This window comes from Phyllobates terribilis, unplaced genomic scaffold (genome assembly GCF_046119375.1).
Source record: "Phyllobates terribilis strain yellow unplaced genomic scaffold, ASM4611937v1 Scaffold_74__1_contigs__length_7073193, whole genome shotgun sequence".
NCBI classification, from domain to species: Eukaryota; Metazoa; Chordata; class Amphibia; order Anura; family Dendrobatidae; genus Phyllobates; species Phyllobates terribilis.
The window spans coordinates 4,394,906-4,414,557 of NW_027362834.1; the positions used below are offsets into that span (position 1 = coordinate 4,394,906).

Sequence of the window (19,652 nt, forward strand, 5' to 3'; positions counted from 1 at the left end):
AATGAACAAAAAGCATTGAATTCAATTCTTTCTGATTTTAGAAACTGCATTAAAGAAGGGGTGCACCGGTCCTGGAGATACTGCAATACCAGGTCAATGCGTGGAGTGGACAGAGCAAGCTCTTTTTCCATCTCCCTGTTCTAAAAATCCATTTAATATATGGTCCCCAGATAGGGGACGTATCAGATATTAAACTGATAAGAACAGATACTACACTTGATCTTAGCCAAACGGCCGAGAAGCGATAACCAGAATTGGTTTCCGACTACGGTGCCACCCAAGGATTCTGAAAAGTCCATTTGTGGAGATGGCCACCTGGACTCCCGTTAAGAAGACATGCTGTCAACCTCTAGATCCCTCACATGCCTGCACTTTTCGGCTTGCTGCTGCTGCAATCCACGCGTTTTAGATCTGCATAACTCCACCTCTTTTAGCACAGTACCCTCAACCCCCGGCTGTTCCCACCCGCCTCAACACCGTTGGAATGGAGGAGAACCAATTAAGGCGGGGGGGGGGTGGAACGAGCAGCTGTCTACCCTTAGCAGGAGGGTTGCTGATTAATTACCTCTCCTGCTGCTGCTGCTGGCTGTCCAGCAGCAGACTGAAGGTGGCTGCTGCTGTGCGCAGGTATATAAAGGCTCAGAGCCTATTATGACACGCGCAGCCAGCGTTCCATTGCCACATTCCGTCTACTGCAGGCGGGATACCTGGATGGCTGAATGTCACTGAGAAGCTCACAGAGACCGCCATAAGCAACAGTTTAAAAGAATGCCACAGACTAATCAACCAAACTTTTTGGGTTGGTTTCTCTTTTATAGTCTGCAGGCATTAAATGAAAGAAGTCAGTGTTCCAGCAGAGGGAGACAACGTTTCAGAAAAGGCATTGTAGCAAACCAAAAAAGAAATTTTAAGCGCAGCAGAGTAACCAGCTCACATACCTGTTAGCTCAGGTGAGTTTAAAAGGCTGCTGTTGATAACAAGGGCATTTGCTAAATAGATGGTGTGTGTGCAACAATATACTGAAAGGTCAATTATATTGTGCAGCTTATCTCACCACCTGTAGTTATTTAGGTGAAAGCTCCAAAATGCTTGCCTAATATGTCTGTTTATCCAAAAGGAAGTATAGAGGGAGAGCTAGATAGATAGCATTGCATTACATTACATTACATGGCAATGCAATGCACAGTTGCTGAAGTTGAACCAAAATGAGCTTGTCATCTGGCTTCTGCAACTTTTAACATGAAAAATCCAATGAGGAGAAGAAAAGCAAAGCCAAAGAGTCCATCCCAAAATCCGACAAACAAGCAAAATGAACAAAAAGCATTGAATTCAATTCTTTCTGATTTTAGAAACTGCATTAAAGAAGGGGTGCACCGGTCCTGGAGATACTGCAATACCAGGTCAATGCGTGGAGTGGACAGAGCAAGCTCTTTTTCCATCTCCCTGTTCTAAAAATCCATTTAATATATGGTCCCCAGATAGGGGACGTATCAGATATTAAACTGATAAGAACAGATACTACACTTGATCTTAGCCAAAAGGCCGAGAAGCGATAACCAGAATTGGTTTCCGACTACGGTGCCACCCAAGGATTCTGAAAAGTCCATTTGTGGAGATGGCCACCTGGACTCCCGTTAAGAAGACATGCTGTCAACCTCTAGATCCCTCACATGCCTGCACTTTTCGGCTTGCTGCTGCTGCAATCCACGCGTTTTAGATCTGCATAACTCCACCTCTTTTAGCACAGTACCCTCAACCCCCGGCTGTTCCCACCCGCCTCAACACCGTTGGAAGGGAGGAGAACCAATTAAGGCGGGGGGGGGGTGGAACGAGCAGCTGTCTACCCTTAGCAGGAGGGTTGCTGATTAATTACCTCTCCTGCTGCTGCTGCTGCTGGCTGTCCAGCAGCAGACTGAAGGTGGCTGCTGCTGTGCGCAGGTATATAAAGGCTCAGAGCCTATTATGACACGCGCAGCCAGCGTTCCATTGCCACATTCCGTCTACTGCAGGCGGGATACCTGGATGGCTGAATGTCACTGAGAAGCTCACAGAGACCGCCATAAGCAACAGTTTAAAAGAATGCCACAGACTAATCAACCAAACTTTTTGGGTTGGTTTCTCTTTTATAGTCTGCAGGCATTAAATGAAAGAAGTCAGTGTTCCAGCAGAGGGAGACAACGTTTCAGAAAAGGCATTGTAGCAAACCAAAAAAGAAATTTTAAGCGCAGCAGAGTAACCAGCTCACATACCTGTTAGCTCAGGTGAGTTTAAAAGGCTGCTGTTGATAACAAGGGCATTTGCTAAATAGATGGTGTGTGTGCAACAATATACTGAAAGGTCAATTATATTGTGCAGCTTATCTCACCACCTGTAGTTATTTAGGTGAAAGCTCCAAAATGCTTGCCTAATATGTCTGTTTATCCAAAAGGAAGTATAGAGGGAGAGCTAGATAGATAGCATTGCATTACATTACATTACATGGCAATGCAATGCACAGTTGCTGAAGTTGAACCAAAATGAGCTTGTCATCTGGCTTCTGCAACTTTTAACATGAAAAATCCAATGAGGAGAAGAAAAGCAAAGCCAAAGAGTCCATCCCAAAATCCGACAAACAAGCAAAATGAACAAAAAGCATTGAATTCAATTCTTTCTGATTTTAGAAACTGCATTAAAGAAGGGGTGCACCGGTCCTGGAGATACTGCAATACCAGGTCAATGCGTGGAGTGGACAGAGCAAGCTCTTTTTCCATCTCCCTGTTCTAAAAATCCATTTAATATATGGTCCCCAGATAGGGGACGTATCAGATATTAAACTGATAAGAACAGATACTACACTTGATCTTAGCCAAAAGGCCGAGAAGCGATAACCAGAATTGGTTTCCGACTACGGTGCCACCCAAGGATTCTGAAAAGTCCATTTGTGGAGATGGCCACCTGGACTCCCGTTAAGAAGACATGCTGTCAACCTCTAGATCCCTCACATGCCTGCACTTTTCGGCTTGCTGCTGCTGCAATCCACGCGTTTTAGATCTGCATAACTCCACCTCTTTTAGCACAGTACCCTCAACCCCCGGCTGTTCCCACCCGCCTCAACACCGTTGGAAGGGTGGAGAACCAATTAAGGCGGGGGGGGGGGGGTGGAACGAGCAGCTGTCTACCCTTAGCAGGAGGGTTGCTGATTAATTACCTCTCCTGCTGCTGCTGCTGGCTGTCCAGCAGCAGACTGAAGGTGGCTGCTGCTGTGCGCAGGTATATAAAGGCTCAGAGCCTATTATGACACGCGCAGCCAGCGTTCCATTGCCACATTCCGTCTACTGCAGGCGGGATACCTGGATGGCTGAATGTCACTGAGAAGCTCACAGAGACCGCCATAAGCAACAGTTTAAAAGAATGCCACAGACTAATCAACCAAACTTTTTGGGTTGGTTTCTCTTTTATAGTCTGCAGGCATTAAATGAAAGAAGTCAGTGTTCCAGCAGAGGGAGACAACGTTTCAGAAAAGGCATTGTAGCAAACCAAAAAAGAAATTTTAAGCGCAGCAGAGTAACCAGCTCACATACCTGTTAGCTCAGGTGAGTTTAAAAGGCTGCTGTTGATAACAAGGGCATTTGCTAAATAGATGGTGTGTGTGCAACAATATACTGAAAGGTCAATTATATTGTGCAGCTTATCTCACCACCTGTAGTTATTTAGGTGAAAGCTCCAAAATGCTTGCCTAATATGTCTGTTTATCCAAAAGGAAGTATAGAGGGAGAGCTAGATAGATAGCATTGCATTACATTACATTACATGGCAATGCAATGCACAGTTGCTGAAGTTGAACCAAAATGAGCTTGTCATCTGGCTTCTGCAACTTTTAACATGAAAAATCCAATGAGGAGAAGAAAAGCAAAGCCAAAGAGTCCATCCCAAAATCCGACAAACAAGCAAAATGAACAAAAAGCATTGAATTCAATTCTTTCTGATTTTAGAAACTGCATTAAAGAAGGGGTGCACCGGTCCTGGAGATACTGCAATACCAGGTCAATGCGTGGAGTGGACAGAGCAAGCTCTTTTTCCATCTCCCTGTTCTAAAAATCCATTTAATATATGGTCCCCAGATAGGGGACGTATCAGATATTAAACTGACAAGAACAGATACTACACTTGATCTTAGCCAAAAGGCCGAGAAGCGATAACCAGAATTGGTTTCCGACTACGGTGCCACCCAAGGATTCTGAAAAGTCCATTTGTGGAGATGGCCACCTGGACTCCCGTTAAGAAGACATGCTGTCAACCTCTAGATCCCTCACATGCCTGCACTTTTCGGCTTGCTGCTGCTGCAATCCACGCGTTTTAGATCTGCATAACTCCACCTCTTTTAGCACAGTACCCTCAACCCCCGGCTGTTCCCACCCGCCTCAACACCGTTGGAAGGGAGGAGAACCAATTAAGGCGGGGGGGGGGTGGAACGAGCAGCTGTCTACCCTTAGCAGGAGGGTTGCTGATTAATTACCTCTCCTGCTGCTGCTGCTGCTGGCTGTCCAGCAGCAGACTGAAGGTGGCTGCTGCTGTGCGCAGGTATATAAAGGCTCAGAGCCTATTATGACACGCGCAGCCAGCGTTCCATTGCCACATTCCGTCTACTGCAGGCGGGATACCTGGATGGCTGAATGTCACTGAGAAGCTCACAGAGACCGCCATAAGCAACAGTTTAAAAGAATGCCACAGACTAATCAACCAAACTTTTTGGGTTGGTTTCTCTTTTATAGTCTGCAGGCATTAAATGAAAGAAGTCAGTGTTCCAGCAGAGGGAGACAACGTTTCAGAAAAGGCATTGTAGCAAACCAAAAAAGAAATTTTAAGCGCAGCAGAGTAACCAGCTCACATACCTGTTAGCTCAGGTGAGTTTAAAAGGCTGCTGTTGATAACAAGGGCATTTGCTAAATAGATGGTGTGTGTGCAACAATATACTGAAAGGTCAATTATATTGTGCAGCTTATCTCACCACCTGTAGTTATTTAGGTGAAAGCTCCAAAATGCTTGCCTAATATGTCTGTTTATCCAAAAGGAAGTATAGAGGGAGAGCTAGATAGATAGCATTGCATTACATTACATTACATGGCAATGCAATGCACAGTTGCTGAAGTTGAACCAAAATGAGCTTGTCATCTGGCTTCTGCAACTTTTAACATGAAAAATCCAATGAGGAGAAGAAAAGCAAAGCCAAAGAGTCCATCCCAAAATCCGACAAACAAGCAAAATGAACAAAAAGCATTGAATTCAATTCTTTCTGATTTTAGAAACTGCATTAAAGAAGGGGTGCACCGGTCCTGGAGATACTGCAATACCAGGTCAATGCGTGGAGTGGACAGAGCAAGCTCTTTTTCCATCTCCCTGTTCTAAAAATCCATTTAATATATGGTCCCCAGATAGGGGACGTATCAGATATTAAACTGATAAGAACAGATACTACACTTGATCTTAGCCAAAAGGCCGAGAAGCGATAACCAGAATTGGTTTCCGACTACGGTGCCACCCAAGGATTCTGAAAAGTCCATTTGTGGAGATGGCCACCTGGACTCCCGTTAAGAAGACATGCTGTCAACCTCTAGATCCCTCACATGCCTGCACTTTTCGGCTTGCTGCTGCTGCAATCCACGCGTTTTAGATCTGCATAACTCCACCTCTTTTAGCACAGTACCCTCAACCCCCGGCTGTTCCCACCCGCCTCAACACCGTTGGAAGGGAGGAGAACCAATTAAGGCGGGGGGGGGGGGTGGAACGAGCAGCTGTCTACCCTTAGCAGGAGGGTTGCTGATTAATTACCTCTCCTGCTGCTGCTGCTGCTGGCTGTCCAGCAGCAGACTGAAGGTGGCTGCTGCTGTGCGCAGGTATATAAAGGCTCAGAGCCTATTATGACACGCGCAGCCAGCGTTCCATTGCCACATTCCGTCTACTGCAGGCGGGATACCTGGATGGCTGAATGTCACTGAGAAGCTCACAGAGACCGCCATAAGCAACAGTTTAAAAGAATGCCACAGACTAATCAACCAAACTTTTTGGGTTGGTTTCTCTTTTATAGTCTGCAGGCATTAAATGAAAGAAGTCAGTGTTCCAGCAGAGGGAGACAACGTTTCAGAAAAGGCATTGTAGCAAACCAAAAAAGAAATTTTAAGCGCAGCAGAGTAACCAGCTCACATACCTGTTAGCTCAGGTGAGTTTAAAAGGCTGCTGTTGATAACAAGGGCATTTGCTAAATAGATGGTGTGTGTGCAACAATATACTGGAAGGTCAATTATATTGTGCAGCTTATCTCACCACCTGTAGTTATTTAGGTGAAAGCTCCAAAATGCTTGCCTAATATGTCTGTTTATCCAAAAGGAAGTATAGAGGGAGAGCTAGATAGATAGCATTGCATTACATTACATTACATGGCAATGCAATGCACAGTTGCTGAAGTTGAACCAAAATGAGCTTGTCATCTGGCTTCTGCAACTTTTAACATGAAAAATCCAATGAGGAGAAGAAAAGCAAAGCCAAAGAGTCCATCCCAAAATCCGACAAACAAGCAAAATGAACAAAAAGCATTGAATTCAATTCTTTCTGATTTTAGAAACTGCATTAAAGAAGGGGTGCACCGGTCCTGGAGATACTGCAATACCAGGTCAATGCGTGGAGTGGACAGAGCAAGCTCTTTTTCCATCTCCCTGTTCTAAAAATCCATTTAATATATGGTCCCCAGATAGGGGACGTATCAGATATTAAACTGATAAGAACAGATACTACACTTGATCTTAGCCAAAAGGCCGAGAAGCGATAACCAGAATTGGTTTCCGACTACGGTGCCACCCAAGGATTCTGAAAAGTCCATTTGTGGAGATGGCCACCTGGACTCCCGTTAAGAAGACATGCTGTCAACCTCTAGATCCCTCACATGCCTGCACTTTTCGGCTTGCTGCTGCTGCAATCCACGCGTTTTAGATCTGCATAACTCCACCTCTTTTAGCACAGTACCCTCAACCCCCGGCTGTTCCCACCCGCCTCAACACCGTTGGAAGGGAGGAGAACCAATTAAGGCGGGGGGGGGGTGGAACGAGCAGCTGTCTACCCTTAGCAGGAGGGTTGCTGATTAATTATCTCTCCTGCTGCTGCTGCTGCTGGCTGTCCAGCAGCAGACTGAAGGTGGCTGCTGCTGTGCGCAGGTATATAAAGGCTCAGAGCCTATTATGACACGCGCAGCCAGCGTTCCATTGCCACATTCCGTCTACTGCAGGCGGGATACCTGGATGGCTGAATGTCACTGAGAAGCTCACAGAGACCGCCATAAGCAACAGTTTAAAAGAATGCCACAGACTAATCAACCAAACTTTTTGGGTTGGTTTCTCTTTTATAGTCTGCAGGCATTAAATGAAAGAAGTCAGTGTTCCAGCAGAGGGAGACAACGTTTCAGAAAAGGCATTGTAGCAAACCAAAAAAGAAATTTTAAGCGCAGCAGAGTAACCAGCTCACATACCTGTTAGCTCAGGTGAGTTTAAAAGGCTGCTGTTGATAACAAGGGCATTTGCTAAATAGATGGTGTGTGTGCAACAATATACTGAAAGGTCAATTATATTGTGCAGCTTATCTCACCACCTGTAGTTATTTAGGTGAAAGCTCCAAAATGCTTGCCTAATATGTCTGTTTATCCAAAAGGAAGTATAGAGGGAGAGCTAGATAGATAGCATTGCATTACATTACATTACATGGCAATGCAATGCACAGTTGCTGAAGTTGAACCAAAATGAGCTTGTCATCTGGCTTCTGCAACTTTTAACATGAAAAATCCAATGAGGAGAAGAAAAGCAAAGCCAAAGAGTCCATCCCAAAATCCGACAAACAAGCAAAATGAACAAAAAGCATTGAATTCAATTCTTTCTGATTTTAGAAACTGCATTAAAGAAGGGGTGCACCGGTCCTGGAGATACTACAATACCAGGTCAATGCGTGGAGTGGACAGAGCAAGCTCTTTTTCCATCTCCCTGTTCTAAAAATCCATTTAATATATGGTCCCCAGATAGGGGACGTATCAGATATTAAACTGATAAGAACAGATACTACACTTGATCTTAGCCAAAAGGCCGAGAAGCGATAACCAGAATTGGTTTCCGACTACGGTGCCACCCAAGGATTCTGAAAAGTCCATTTGTGGAGATGGCCACCTGGACTCCCGTTAAGAAGACATGCTGTCAACCTCTAGATCCCTCACATGCCTGCACTTTTCGGCTTGCTGCTGCTGCAATCCACGCGTTTTAGATCTGCATAACTCCACCTCTTTTAGCACAGTACCCTCAACCCCCGGCTGCTCCCACCCGCCTCAACACCGTTGGAAGGGAGGAGAACCAATTAAGGCGGGGGGGGGGTGGAACGAGCAGCTGTCTACCCTTAGCAGGAGGGTTGCTGATTAATTACCTCTCCTGCTGCTGCTGCTGCTGGCTGTCCAGCAGCAGACTGAAGGTGGCTGCTGCTGTGCGCAGGTATATAAAGGCTCAGAGCCTATTATGACACGCGCAGCCAGCGTTCCATTGCCACATTCCGTCTACTGCAGGCGGGATACCTGGATGGCTGAATGTCACTGAGAAGCTCACAGAGACCGCCATAAGCAACAGTTTAAAAGAATGCCACAGACTAATCAACCAAACTTTTTGGGTTGGTTTCTCTTTTATAGTCTGCAGGCATTAAATGAAAGAAGTCAGTGTTCCAGCAGAGGGAGACAACGTTTCAGAAAAGGCATTGTAGCAAACCAAAAAAGAAATTTTAAGCGCAGCAGAGTAACCAGCTCACATACCTGTTAGCTCAGGTGAGTTTAAAAGGCTGCTGTTGATAACAAGGGCATTTGCTAAATAGATGGTGTGTGTGCAACAATATACTGAAAGGTCAATTATATTGTGCAGCTTATCTCACCACCTGTAGTTATTTAGGTGAAAGCTCCAAAATGCTTGCCTAATATGTCTGTTTATCCAAAAGGAAGTATAGAGGGAGAGCTAGATAGATAGCATTGCATTACATTACATTACATGGCAATGCAATGCACAGTTGCTGAAGTTGAACCAAAATGAGCTTGTCATCTGGCTTCTGCAACTTTTAACATGAAAAATCCAATGAGGAGAAGAAAAGCAAAGCCAAAGAGTCCATCCCAAAATCCGACAAACAAGCAAAATGAACAAAAAGCATTGAATTCAATTCTTTCTGATTTTAGAAACTGCATTAAAGAAGGGGTGCACCGGTCCTGGAGATACTGCAATACCAGGTCAATGCGTGGAGTGGACAGAGCAAGCTCTTTTTCCATCTCCCTGTTCTAAAAATCCATTTAATATATGGTCCCCAGATAGGGGACGTATCAGATATTAAACTGATAAGAACAGATACTACACTTGATCTTAGCCAAAAGGCCGAGAAGCGATAACCAGAATTGGTTTCCGACTACGGTGCCACCCAAGGATTCTGAAAAGTCCATTTGTGGAGATGGCCACCTGGACTCCCGTTAAGAAGACATGCTGTCAACCTGTAGATCCCTCACATGCCTGCACTTTTCGGCTTGCTGCTACTGCAATCCACGCGTTTTAGATCTGCATAACTCCACCTCTTTTAGCACAGTACCCTCAACCCCCGGCTGTTCCCACCCGCCTCAACACCGTTGGAAGGGAGGAGAACCAATTAAGGCGGGGGGGGGGGGTGGAACGAGCAGCTGTCTACCCTTAGCAGGAGGGTTGCTGATTAATTACCTCTCCTGCTGCTGCTGCTGCTGGCTGTCCAGCAGCAGACTGAAGGTGGCTGCTGCTGTGCGCAGGTATATAAAGGCTCAGAGCCTATTATGACACGCGCAGCCAGCGTTCCATTGCCACATTCCGTCTACTGCAGGCGGGATACCTGGATGGCTGAATGTCACTGAGAAGCTCACAGAGACCGCCATAAGCAACAGTTTAAAAGAATGCCACAGACTAATCAACCAAACTTTTTGGGTTGGTTTCTCTTTTATAGTCTGCAGGCATTAAATGAAAGAAGTCAGTGTTCCAGCAGAGGGAGACAACGTTTCAGAAAAGGCATTGTAGCAAACCAAAAAAGAAATTTTAAGCGCAGCAGAGTAACCAGCTCACATACCTGTTAGCTCAGGTGAGTTTAAAAGGCTGCTGTTGATAACAAGGGCATTTGCTAAATAGATGGTGTGTGTGCAACAATATACTGAAAGGTCAATTATATTGTGCAGCTTATCTCACCACCTGTAGTTATTTAGGTGAAAGCTCCAAAATGCTTGCCTAATATGTCTGTTTATCCAAAAGGAAGTATAGAGGGAGAGCTAGATAGATAGCATTGCATTACATTACATTACATGGCAATGCAATGCACAGTTGCTGAAGTTGAACCAAAATGAGCTTGTCATCTGGCTTCTGCAACTTTTAACATGAAAAATCCAATGAGGAGAAGAAAAGCAAAGCCAAAGAGTCCATCCCAAAATCCGACAAACAAGCAAAATGAACAAAAAGCATTGAATTCAATTCTTTCTGATTTTAGAAACTGCATTAAAGAAGGGGTGCACCGATCCTGGAGATACTGCAATACCAGGTCAATGCGTGGAGTGGACAGAGCAAGCTCTTTTTCCATCTCCCTGTTCTAAAAATCCATTTAATATATGGTCCCCAGATAGGGGACGTATCAGATATTAAACTGATAAGAACAGATACTACACTTGATCTTAGCCAAAAGGCCGAGAAGCGATAACCAGAATTGGTTTCCGACTACGGTGCCACCCAAGGATTCTGAAAAGTCCATTTGTGGAGATGGCCACCTGGACTCCCGTTAAGAAGACATGCTGTCAACCTCTAGATCCCTCACATGCCTGCACTTTTCGGCTTGCTACTGCTGCAATCCACGCATTTTAGATCTGCATAACTCCACCTCTTTTAGCACAGTACCCTCAACCCCCGGCTGTTCCCACCCGCCTCAACACCGTTGGAAGGGAGGAGAACCAATTAAGGCGGGGGGGGGGGTGGAACGAGCAGCTGTCTACCCTTAGCAGGAGGGTTGCTGATTAATTACCTCTCCTGCTGCTGCTGCTGCTGGCTGTCCAGCAGCAGACTGAAGGTGGCTGCTGCTGTGCGCAGGTATATAAAGGCTCAGAGCCTATTATGACACGCGCAGCCAGCGTTCCATTGCCACATTCCGTCTACTGCAGGCGGGATACCTGGATGGCTGAATGTCACTGAGAATCTCACAGAGACCGCCATAAGCAACAGTTTAAAAGAATGCCACAGACTAATCAACCAAACTTTTTGGGTTGGTTTCTCTTTTATAGTCTGCAGGCATTAAATGAAAGAAGTCAGTGTTCCAGCAGAGGGAGACAACGTTTCAGAAAAGGCATTGTAGCAAACCAAAAAATAAATTTTAAGCGCAGCAGAGTAACCAGCTCACATACCTGTTAGCTCAGGTGAGTTTAAAAGGCTGCTGTTGATAACAAGGGCATTTGCTAAATAGATGGTGTGTGTGCAACAATATACTGAAAGGTCAATTATATTGTGCAGCTTATCTCACCACCTGTAGTTATTTAGGTGAAAGCTCCAAAATGCTTGCCTAATATGTCTGTTTATCCAAAAGGAAGTATAGAGGGAGAGCTAGATAGATAGCATTGCATTACATTACATTACATGGCAATGCAATGCACAGTTGCTGAAGTTGAACCAAAATGAGCTTGTCATCTGGCTTCTGCAACTTTTAACATGAAAAATCCAATGAGGAGAAGAAAAGCAAAGCCAAAGAGTCCATCCCAAAATCCGACAAACAAGCAAAATGAACAAAAAGCATTGAATTCAATTCTTTCTGATTTTAGAAACTGCATTAAAGAAGGGGTGCACCGGTCCTGGAGATACTGCAATACCAGGTCAATGCGTGGAGTGGACAGAGCAAGCTCTTTTTCCATCTCCCTGTTCTAAAAATCCATTTAATATATGGTCCCCAGATAGGGGACGTATCAGATATTAAACTGATAAGAACAGATACTACACTTGATCTTAGCCAAAAGGCCGAGAAGCGATAACCAGAATTGGTTTCCGACTACGGTGCCACCCAAGGATTCTGAAAAGTCCATTTGTGGAGATGGCCACCTGGACTCCCGTTAAGAAGACATGCTGTCAACCTCTAGATCCCTCACATGCCTGCACTTTTCGGCTTGCTGCTGCTGCAATCCACGCGTTTTAGATCTGCATAACTCCACCTCTTTTAGCACAGTACCCTCAACCCCCGGCTGTTCCCACCCGCCTCAACACCGTTGGAAGGGAGGAGAACCAATTAAGGCGGGGGGGGGGTGGAACGAGCAGCTGTCTACCCTTAGCAGGAGGGTTGCTGATTAATTACCTCTCCTGCTGCTGCTGCTGCTGGCTGTCCAGCAGCAGACTGAAGGTGGCTGCTGCTGTGCGCAGGTATATAAAGGCTCAGAGCCTATTATGACACGCGCAGCCAGCGTTCCATTGCCACATTCCGTCTACTGCAGGCGGGATACCTGGATGGCTGAATGTCACTGAGAAGCTCACAGAGACCGCCATAAGCAACAGTTTAAAAGAATGCCACAGACTAATCAACCAAACTTTTTGGGTTGGTTTCTCTTTTATGGTCTGCAGGCATTAAATGAAAGAAGTCAGTGTTCCAGCAGAGGGAGACAACGTTTCAGAAAAGGCATTGTAGCAAACCAAAAAAGAAATTTTAAGCGCAGCAGAGTAACCAGCTCACATACCTGTTAGCTCAGGTGAGTTTAAAAGGCTGCTGTTGATAACAAGGGCATTTGCTAAATAGATGGTGTGTGTGCAACAATATACTGAAAGGTCAATTATATTGTGCAGCTTATCTCACCACCTGTAGTTATTTAGGTGAAAGCTCCAAAATGCTTGCCTAATATGTCTGTTTATCCAAAAGGAAGTATAGAGGGAGAGCTAGATAGATAGCATTGCATTACATTACATTACATGGCAATGCAATGCACAGTTGCTGAAGTTGAACCAAAATGAGCTTGTCATCTGGCTTCTGCAACTTTTAACATGAAAAATCCAATGAGGAGAAGAAAAGCAAAGCCAAAGAGTCCATCCCAAAATCCGACAAACAAGCAAAATGAACAAAAAGCATTGAATTCAATTCTTTCTGATTTTAGAAACTGCATTAAAGAAGGGGTGCACCGGTCCTGGAGATACTGCAATACCAGGTCAATGCGTGGAGTGGACAGAGCAAGCTCTTTTTCCATCTCCCTGTTCTAAAAATCCATTTAATATATGGTCCCCAGATAGGGGACGTATCAGATATTAAACTGATAAGAACAGATACTACACTTGATCTTAGCCAAAAGGCCGAGAAGCGATAACCAGAATTGGTTTCCGACTACGGTGCCACCCAAGGATTCTGAAAAGTCCATTTGTGGAGATGGCCACCTGGACTCCCGTTAAGAAGACATGCTGTCAACCTCTAGATCCCTCACATGCCTGCACTTTTCGGCTTGCTGCTGCTGCAATCCACGCGTTTTAGATCTGCATAACTCCACCTCTTTTAGCACAGTACCCTCAACCCCCGGCTGTTCCCACCCGCCTCAACACCGTTGGAAGGGAGGAGAACCAATTAAGGCGGGGGGGGGGTGGAACGAGCAGCTGTCTACCCTTAGCAGGAGGGTTGCTGATTAATTACCTCTCCTGCTGCTGCTGCTGCTGGCTGTCCAGCAGCAGACTGAAGGTGGCTGCTGCTGTGCGCAGGTATATAAAGGCTCAGAGCCTATTATGACACGCGCAGCCAGCGTTCCATTGCCACATTCCGTCTACTGCAGGCGGGATACCTGGATGGCTAAATGTCACTGAGAAGCTCACAGAGACCGCCATAAGCAACAGTTTAAAAGAATGCCACAGACTAATCAACGAAACTTTTTGGGTTGGTTTCTCTTTTATAGTCTGCAGGCATTAAATGAAAGAAGTCAGTGTTCCAGCAGAGGGAGACAACGTTTCAGAAAAGGCATTGTAGCAAACCAAAAAAGAAATTTTAAGCGCAGCAGAGTAACCAGCTCACATACCTGTTAGCTCAGGTGAGTTTAAAAGGCTGCTGTTGATAACAAGGGCATTTGCTAAATAGATGGTGTGTGTGCAACAATATACTGAAAGGTCAATTATATTGTGCAGCTTATCTCACCACCTGTAGTTATTTAGGTGAAAGCTCCAAAATGCTTGCCTAATATGTCTGTTTATCCAAAAGGAAGTATAGAGGGAGAGCTAGATAGATAGCATTGCATTACATTACATTACATGGCAATGCAATGCACAGTTGCTGAAGTTGAACCAAAATGAGCTTGTCATCTGGCTTCTGCAACTTTTAACATGAAAAATCCAATGAGGAGAAGAAAAGCAAAGCCAAAGAGTCCATCCCAAAATCCGACAAACAAGCAAAATGAACAAAAAGCATTGAATTCAATTCTTTCTGATTTTAGAAACTGCATTAAAGAAGGGGTGCACCGGTCCTGGAGATACTGCAATACCAGGTCAATGAGTGGAGTGGACAGAGCAAGCTCTTTTTCCATCTCCCTGTTCTAAAAATCCATTTAATATATGGTCCCCAGATAGGGGACGTATCAGATATTAAACTTATAAGAACAGATACTACACTTGATCTTAGCCAAAAGGCCGAGAAGCGATAACCAGAATTGGTTTCCGACTACGGTGCCACCCAAGGATTCTGAAAAGTCCATTTGTGGAGATGGCCACCTGGACTCCCGTTAAGAAGACATGCTGTCAACCTCTAGATCCCTCACATGCCTGCACTTTTCGGCTTGCTGCTGCTGCAATCCACGCGTTTTAGATCTGCATAACTCCACCTCTTTTAGCACAGTACCCTCAACCCCCGGCTGTTCCCATCCGCCTCAACACCGTTGGAAGGGAGGAGAACCAATTAAGGCGGGGGGGGGGGGTGGAACGAGCAGCTGTCTACCCTTAGCAGGAGGGTTGCTGATTAATTACCTCTCCTGCTGCTGCTGCTGCTGGCTGTCCAGCAGCAGACTGAAGGTGGCTGCTGCTGTGCGCAGGTATATAAAGGCTCAGAGCCTATTATGACACGCGCAGCCAGCGTTCCATTGCCACATTCCGTCTACTGCAGGCGGGATACCTGGATGGCTGAATGTCACTGAGAAGCTCACAGAGACCGCCATAAGCAACAGTTTAAAAGAATGCCACAGACTAATCAACCAAACTTTTTGGGTTGGTTTCTCTTTTATAGTCTGCAGGCATTAAATGAAAGAAGTCAGTGTTCCAGCAGAGGGAGACAACGTTTCAGAAAAGGCATTGTAGCAAACCAAAAAAGAAATTTTAAGCACAGCAGAGTAACCAGCTCACATACCTGTTAGCTCAGGTGAGTTTAAAAGGCTGCTGTTGATAACAAGGGCATTTGCTAAATAGATGGTGTGTGTGCAACAATATACTGAAAGGTCAATTATATTGTGCAGCTTATCTCACCACCTGTAGTTATTTAGGTGAAAGCTCCAAAATGCTTGCCTAATATGTCTGTTTATCCAAAAGGAAGTATAGAGGGAGAGCTAGATAGATAGCATTGCATTACATTACATTACATGGCAATGCAATGCACAGTTGCTGAAGTTGAACCAAAATGAGCTTGTCATCTCTCTTCTGCAACTTTTAACATGAAAAATCCAATGAGGAGAAGAAAAGCAAAGCCAAAGAGTCCATCCCAAAATCCGACAAACAAGCAAAATGAACAAAAAGCATTGAATTCAATTCTTTCTGATTTTAGAAACTGCATTAAAGAAGGGGTGCACCGGTCCTGGAGATACTGCAATACCAGGTCAATGCGTGGAGTGGACAGAGCAAGCTCTTTTTCCATCTCCCTGTTCTAAAAATCCATTTAATATATGGTCCCCAGATAGGGGACGTATCAGATATTAAACTGATAAGAACAGATACTACACTTGATCTTAGCCAAAAGGCCGAGAAGCGATAACCAGAATTGGTTTCCGACTACGGTGCCACCCAAGGATTCTGAAAAGTCCATTTGTGGAGATGGCCACCTGGACTCCCGTTAAGAAGACATGCTGTCAACCTCTAGATCCCTCACATGCTTGCATTTTTCGGCTTGCTGCTGCTGCAATCCACGCGTTTTAGATCTGCATAACTCCACCTCTTTTAGCACAGTACCCTCAACCCCCGGCTGTTCCCACCCGCCTCAACACCGTTGGAAGGGAGGAGAACCAATTAAGGCGGGGGGGGGGTGGAACGAGCAGCTGTCTACCCTTAGCAGGAGGGTTGCTGATTAATTACCTCTCCTGCTGCTGCTGCTGCTGGCTGTCCAGCAGCAGACTGAAGGTGGCTGCTGCTGTGCGCAGGTATATAAAGGCTCAGAGCCTATTATGACACGCGCAGCCAGCGTTCCATTGCCACATTCCGTCTACTGCAGGCGGGATACCTGGATGGCTGAATGTCACTGAGAAGCTCACAGAGACCGCCATAAGCAACAGTTTAAAAGAATGCCACAGACTAATCAACCAAACTTTTTGGGTTGGTTTCTCTTTTATAGTCTGCAGGCATTAAATGAAAGAAGTCAGTGTTCCAGCAGAGGGAGACAACGTTTCAGAAAAGGCATTGTAGCAAACCAAAAAAGAAATTTTAAGCGCAGCAGAGTAACCAGCTCACATACCTGTTAGCTCAGGTGAGTTTAAAAGGCTGCTGTTGATAACAAGGGCATTTGCTAAATAGATGGTGTGTGTGCAACAATATACTGAAAGGTCAATTATATTGTGCAGCTTATCTCACCACCTGTAGTTATTTAGGTGAAAGCTCCAAAATGCTTGCCTAATATGTCTGTTTATCCAAAAGGAAGTATAGAGGGAGAGCTAGATAGATAGCATTGCATTACATTACATTACATGGCAATGCAATGCACAGTTGCTGAAGTTGAACCAAAATGAGCTTGTCATCTGGCTTCTGCAACTTTTAACATGAAAAATCCAATGAGGAGAAGAAAAGCAAAGCCAAAGAGTCCATCCCAAAATCCGACAAACAAGCAAAATGAACAAAAAGCATTGAATTCAATTCTTTCTGATTTTAGAAACTGCATTAAAGAAGGGGTGCACCGGTCCTGGAGATACTGCAATACCAGGTCAATGCGTGGAGTGGACAGAGCAAGCTCTTTTTCCATCTCCCTGTTCTAAAAATCCATTTAATATATGGTCCCCAGATAGGGGACGTATCAGATATTAAACTGATAAGAACAGATACTACACTTGATCTTAGCCAAAAGGCCGAGAAGCGATAACCAGAATTGGTTTCCGACTACGGTGCCACCCAAGGATTCTGAAAAGTCCATTTGTGGAGATGGCCACCTGGACTCCCGTTAAGAAGACATGCTGTCAACCTCTAGATCCCTCACATGCCTGCACTTTTCGGCTTGCTGCTGCTGCAATCCACGCGTTTTAGATCTGCATAACTCCACCTCTTTTAGCACAGTACCCTCAACCCCCGGCTGTTCCCACCCGCCTCAACACCGTTGGAAGGGAGGAGAACCAATTAAGGCGGGGGGGGGGTGGAACGAGCAGCTGTCTACCCTTAGCAGGAGGGTTGCTGATTAATTACCTCTCCTGCTGCTGCTGCTGCTGGCTGTCCAGCAGCAGACTGAAGGTGGCTGCTGCTGTGCGCAGGTATATAAAGGCTCAGAGCCTATTATGACACGCGCAGCCAGCGTTCCATTGCCACATTCCGTCTACTGCAGGCGGGATACCTGGATGGCTGAATGTCACTGAGAAGCTCACAGAGACCGCCATAAGCAACAGTTTAAAAGAATGCCACAGACTAATCAACCAAACTTTTTGGGTTGGTTTCTCTTTTATAGTCTGCAGGCATTAAATGAAAGAAGTCAGTGTTCCAGCAGAGGGAGACAACGTTTCAGAAAAGGCATTGTAGCAAACCAAAAAAGAAATTTTAAGCGCAGCAGAGTAACCAGCTCACATACCTGTTAGCTCAGGTGAGTTTAAAAGGCTGCTGTTGATAACAAGGGCATTTGCTAAATAGATGGTGTGTGTGCAACAATATACTGAAAGGTCAATTATATTGTGCAGCTTATCTCACCACCTGTAGTTATTTAGGTGAAAGCTCCAAAATGCTTGCCTAATATGTCTGTTTATCCAAAAGGAAGTATAGAGGGAGAGCTAGATAGATAGCATTGCATTACATTACATTACATGGCAATGCAATGCACAGTTGCTGAAGTTGAACCAAAATGAGCTTGTCATCTGGCTTCTGCAACTTTTAACATGAAAAATCCAATGAGGAGAAGAAAAGCAAAGCCAAAGAGTCCATCCCAAAATCCGACAAACAAGCAAAATGAACAAAAAGCATTGAATTCAATTCTTTCTGATTTTAGAAACTGCATTAAAGAAGGGGTGCACCGGTCCTGGAGATACTGCAATACCAGGTCAATGCGTGGAGTGGACAGAGCAAGCTCTTTTTCCATCTCCCTGTTCTAAAAATCCATTTAATATATGGTCCCCAGATAGGGGACGTATCAGATATTAAACTGATAAAAACAGATACTACACTTGATCTTAGCCAAAAGGCCGAGAAGCGATAACCAGAATTGGTTTCCGACTACGGTGCCACCCAAGGATTCTGAAAAGTCCATTTGTGGAGATGGCCACCTGGACTCCCGTTAAGACATGCTGTCAACCTCTAGATCCCTCACATGCCTGCACTTTTCGGCTTGCTGCTGCTGCAATCCACGCGTTTTAGATCTGCATAACTCCACCTCTTTTAGCACAGTACCCTCAACCCCCGGCTGTTCCCACCCGCCTCAACACCGTTGGAAGGGAGGAGAACCAATTAAGGCGGGGGGGGGGGTGGAACGAGCAGCTGTCTACCCTTAGCAGGAGGGTTGCTGATTAATTACCTCTCCTGCTGCTGCTGCTGCTGGCTGTCCAGCAGCAGACTGAAGGTGGCTGCTGCTGTGCGCAGGTATATAAAGGCTCAGAGCCTATTATGACACGCGCAGCCAGCGTTCCATTGCCACATTCCGTCTACTGCAGGCGGGATACCTGGATGGCTGAATGTCACTGAGAAGCTCACAGAGACCGCCATAAGCAACAGTTTAAAAGAATGCCACAGACTAATCAACCAAACTTTTTGGGTTGGTTTCTCTTTTATAGTCTGCAGGCATTAAATGAAAGAAGTCAGTGTTCCAGCAGAGGGAGACAACGTTTCAGAAAAGGCATTGTAGCAAACCAAAAAAGAAATTTTAAGCGCAGCAGAGTAACCAGCTCACATACCTGTTAGCTCAGGTGAGTTTAAAAGGCTGCTGTTGATAACAAGGGCATTTGCTAAATAGATGGTGTGTGTGCAACAATATACTGAAAGGTCAATTATATTGTGCAGCTTATCTCACCACCTGTAGTTATTTAGGTGAAAGCTCCAAAATGCTTGCCTAATATGTCTGTTTATCCAAAAGGAAGTATAGAGGGAGAGCTAGATAGATAGCATTGCATTACATTACATTACATGGCAATGCAATGCACAGTTGCTGAAGTTGAACCAAAATGAGCTTGTCATCTGGCTTCTGCAACTTTTAACATGAAAAATCCAATGAGGAGAAGAAAAGCAAAGCCAAAGAGTCCATCCCAAAAT

At 45.1% G+C, this 19,652-nt stretch overlaps 15 non-coding genes across 15 annotated transcripts; all 15 read right to left on the reverse strand.

The window, feature by feature from the left end:
• Positions 1 to 55: 55 nt before the first annotated feature.
• On the reverse strand, positions 56 to 246 carry LOC141195937 (U2 spliceosomal RNA). Its single transcript, XR_012268508.1, has one exon. It is a non-coding gene; the product is annotated as a U2 spliceosomal RNA (small nuclear RNA).
• Positions 247 to 1,363: 1,117 nt separating this feature from the next.
• Positions 1,364 to 1,554, reverse strand: LOC141195603 (U2 spliceosomal RNA). The gene has a single exon (XR_012268185.1). It is a non-coding gene; the product is annotated as a U2 spliceosomal RNA (small nuclear RNA).
• Positions 1,555 to 2,674: 1,120 nt separating this feature from the next.
• Positions 2,675 to 2,865, reverse strand: LOC141195604 (U2 spliceosomal RNA). Its single transcript, XR_012268186.1, has one exon. It is a non-coding gene; the product is annotated as a U2 spliceosomal RNA (small nuclear RNA).
• A 1,120-nt stretch (positions 2,866 to 3,985) lies between these two features.
• LOC141195926 (U2 spliceosomal RNA) lies at positions 3,986 to 4,176 on the reverse strand. Its single transcript, XR_012268497.1, has one exon. It is a non-coding gene; the product is annotated as a U2 spliceosomal RNA (small nuclear RNA).
• A 1,120-nt stretch (positions 4,177 to 5,296) lies between these two features.
• Positions 5,297 to 5,487, reverse strand: LOC141195606 (U2 spliceosomal RNA). The gene has a single exon (XR_012268188.1). It is a non-coding gene; the product is annotated as a U2 spliceosomal RNA (small nuclear RNA).
• A 1,122-nt stretch (positions 5,488 to 6,609) lies between these two features.
• Positions 6,610 to 6,800, reverse strand: LOC141195607 (U2 spliceosomal RNA). The gene has a single exon (XR_012268189.1). It is a non-coding gene; the product is annotated as a U2 spliceosomal RNA (small nuclear RNA).
• Positions 6,801 to 7,920: 1,120 nt separating this feature from the next.
• On the reverse strand, positions 7,921 to 8,111 carry LOC141195906 (U2 spliceosomal RNA). Its single transcript, XR_012268477.1, has one exon. It is a non-coding gene; the product is annotated as a U2 spliceosomal RNA (small nuclear RNA).
• A 1,120-nt stretch (positions 8,112 to 9,231) lies between these two features.
• LOC141195608 (U2 spliceosomal RNA) lies at positions 9,232 to 9,422 on the reverse strand. The gene has a single exon (XR_012268190.1). It is a non-coding gene; the product is annotated as a U2 spliceosomal RNA (small nuclear RNA).
• A 1,122-nt stretch (positions 9,423 to 10,544) lies between these two features.
• LOC141195933 (U2 spliceosomal RNA) lies at positions 10,545 to 10,735 on the reverse strand. The gene has a single exon (XR_012268504.1). It is a non-coding gene; the product is annotated as a U2 spliceosomal RNA (small nuclear RNA).
• A 1,121-nt stretch (positions 10,736 to 11,856) lies between these two features.
• Positions 11,857 to 12,047, reverse strand: LOC141195609 (U2 spliceosomal RNA). The gene has a single exon (XR_012268191.1). It is a non-coding gene; the product is annotated as a U2 spliceosomal RNA (small nuclear RNA).
• Positions 12,048 to 13,167: 1,120 nt separating this feature from the next.
• LOC141195610 (U2 spliceosomal RNA) lies at positions 13,168 to 13,358 on the reverse strand. Its single transcript, XR_012268192.1, has one exon. It is a non-coding gene; the product is annotated as a U2 spliceosomal RNA (small nuclear RNA).
• Positions 13,359 to 14,478: 1,120 nt separating this feature from the next.
• Positions 14,479 to 14,669, reverse strand: LOC141196204 (U2 spliceosomal RNA). The gene has a single exon (XR_012268768.1). It is a non-coding gene; the product is annotated as a U2 spliceosomal RNA (small nuclear RNA).
• A 1,122-nt stretch (positions 14,670 to 15,791) lies between these two features.
• On the reverse strand, positions 15,792 to 15,982 carry LOC141195611 (U2 spliceosomal RNA). The gene has a single exon (XR_012268193.1). It is a non-coding gene; the product is annotated as a U2 spliceosomal RNA (small nuclear RNA).
• Positions 15,983 to 17,102: 1,120 nt separating this feature from the next.
• Positions 17,103 to 17,293, reverse strand: LOC141195612 (U2 spliceosomal RNA). Its single transcript, XR_012268194.1, has one exon. It is a non-coding gene; the product is annotated as a U2 spliceosomal RNA (small nuclear RNA).
• Positions 17,294 to 18,413: 1,120 nt separating this feature from the next.
• LOC141196012 (U2 spliceosomal RNA) lies at positions 18,414 to 18,604 on the reverse strand. The gene has a single exon (XR_012268581.1). It is a non-coding gene; the product is annotated as a U2 spliceosomal RNA (small nuclear RNA).
• Positions 18,605 to 19,652: the final 1,048 nt, after the last annotated feature.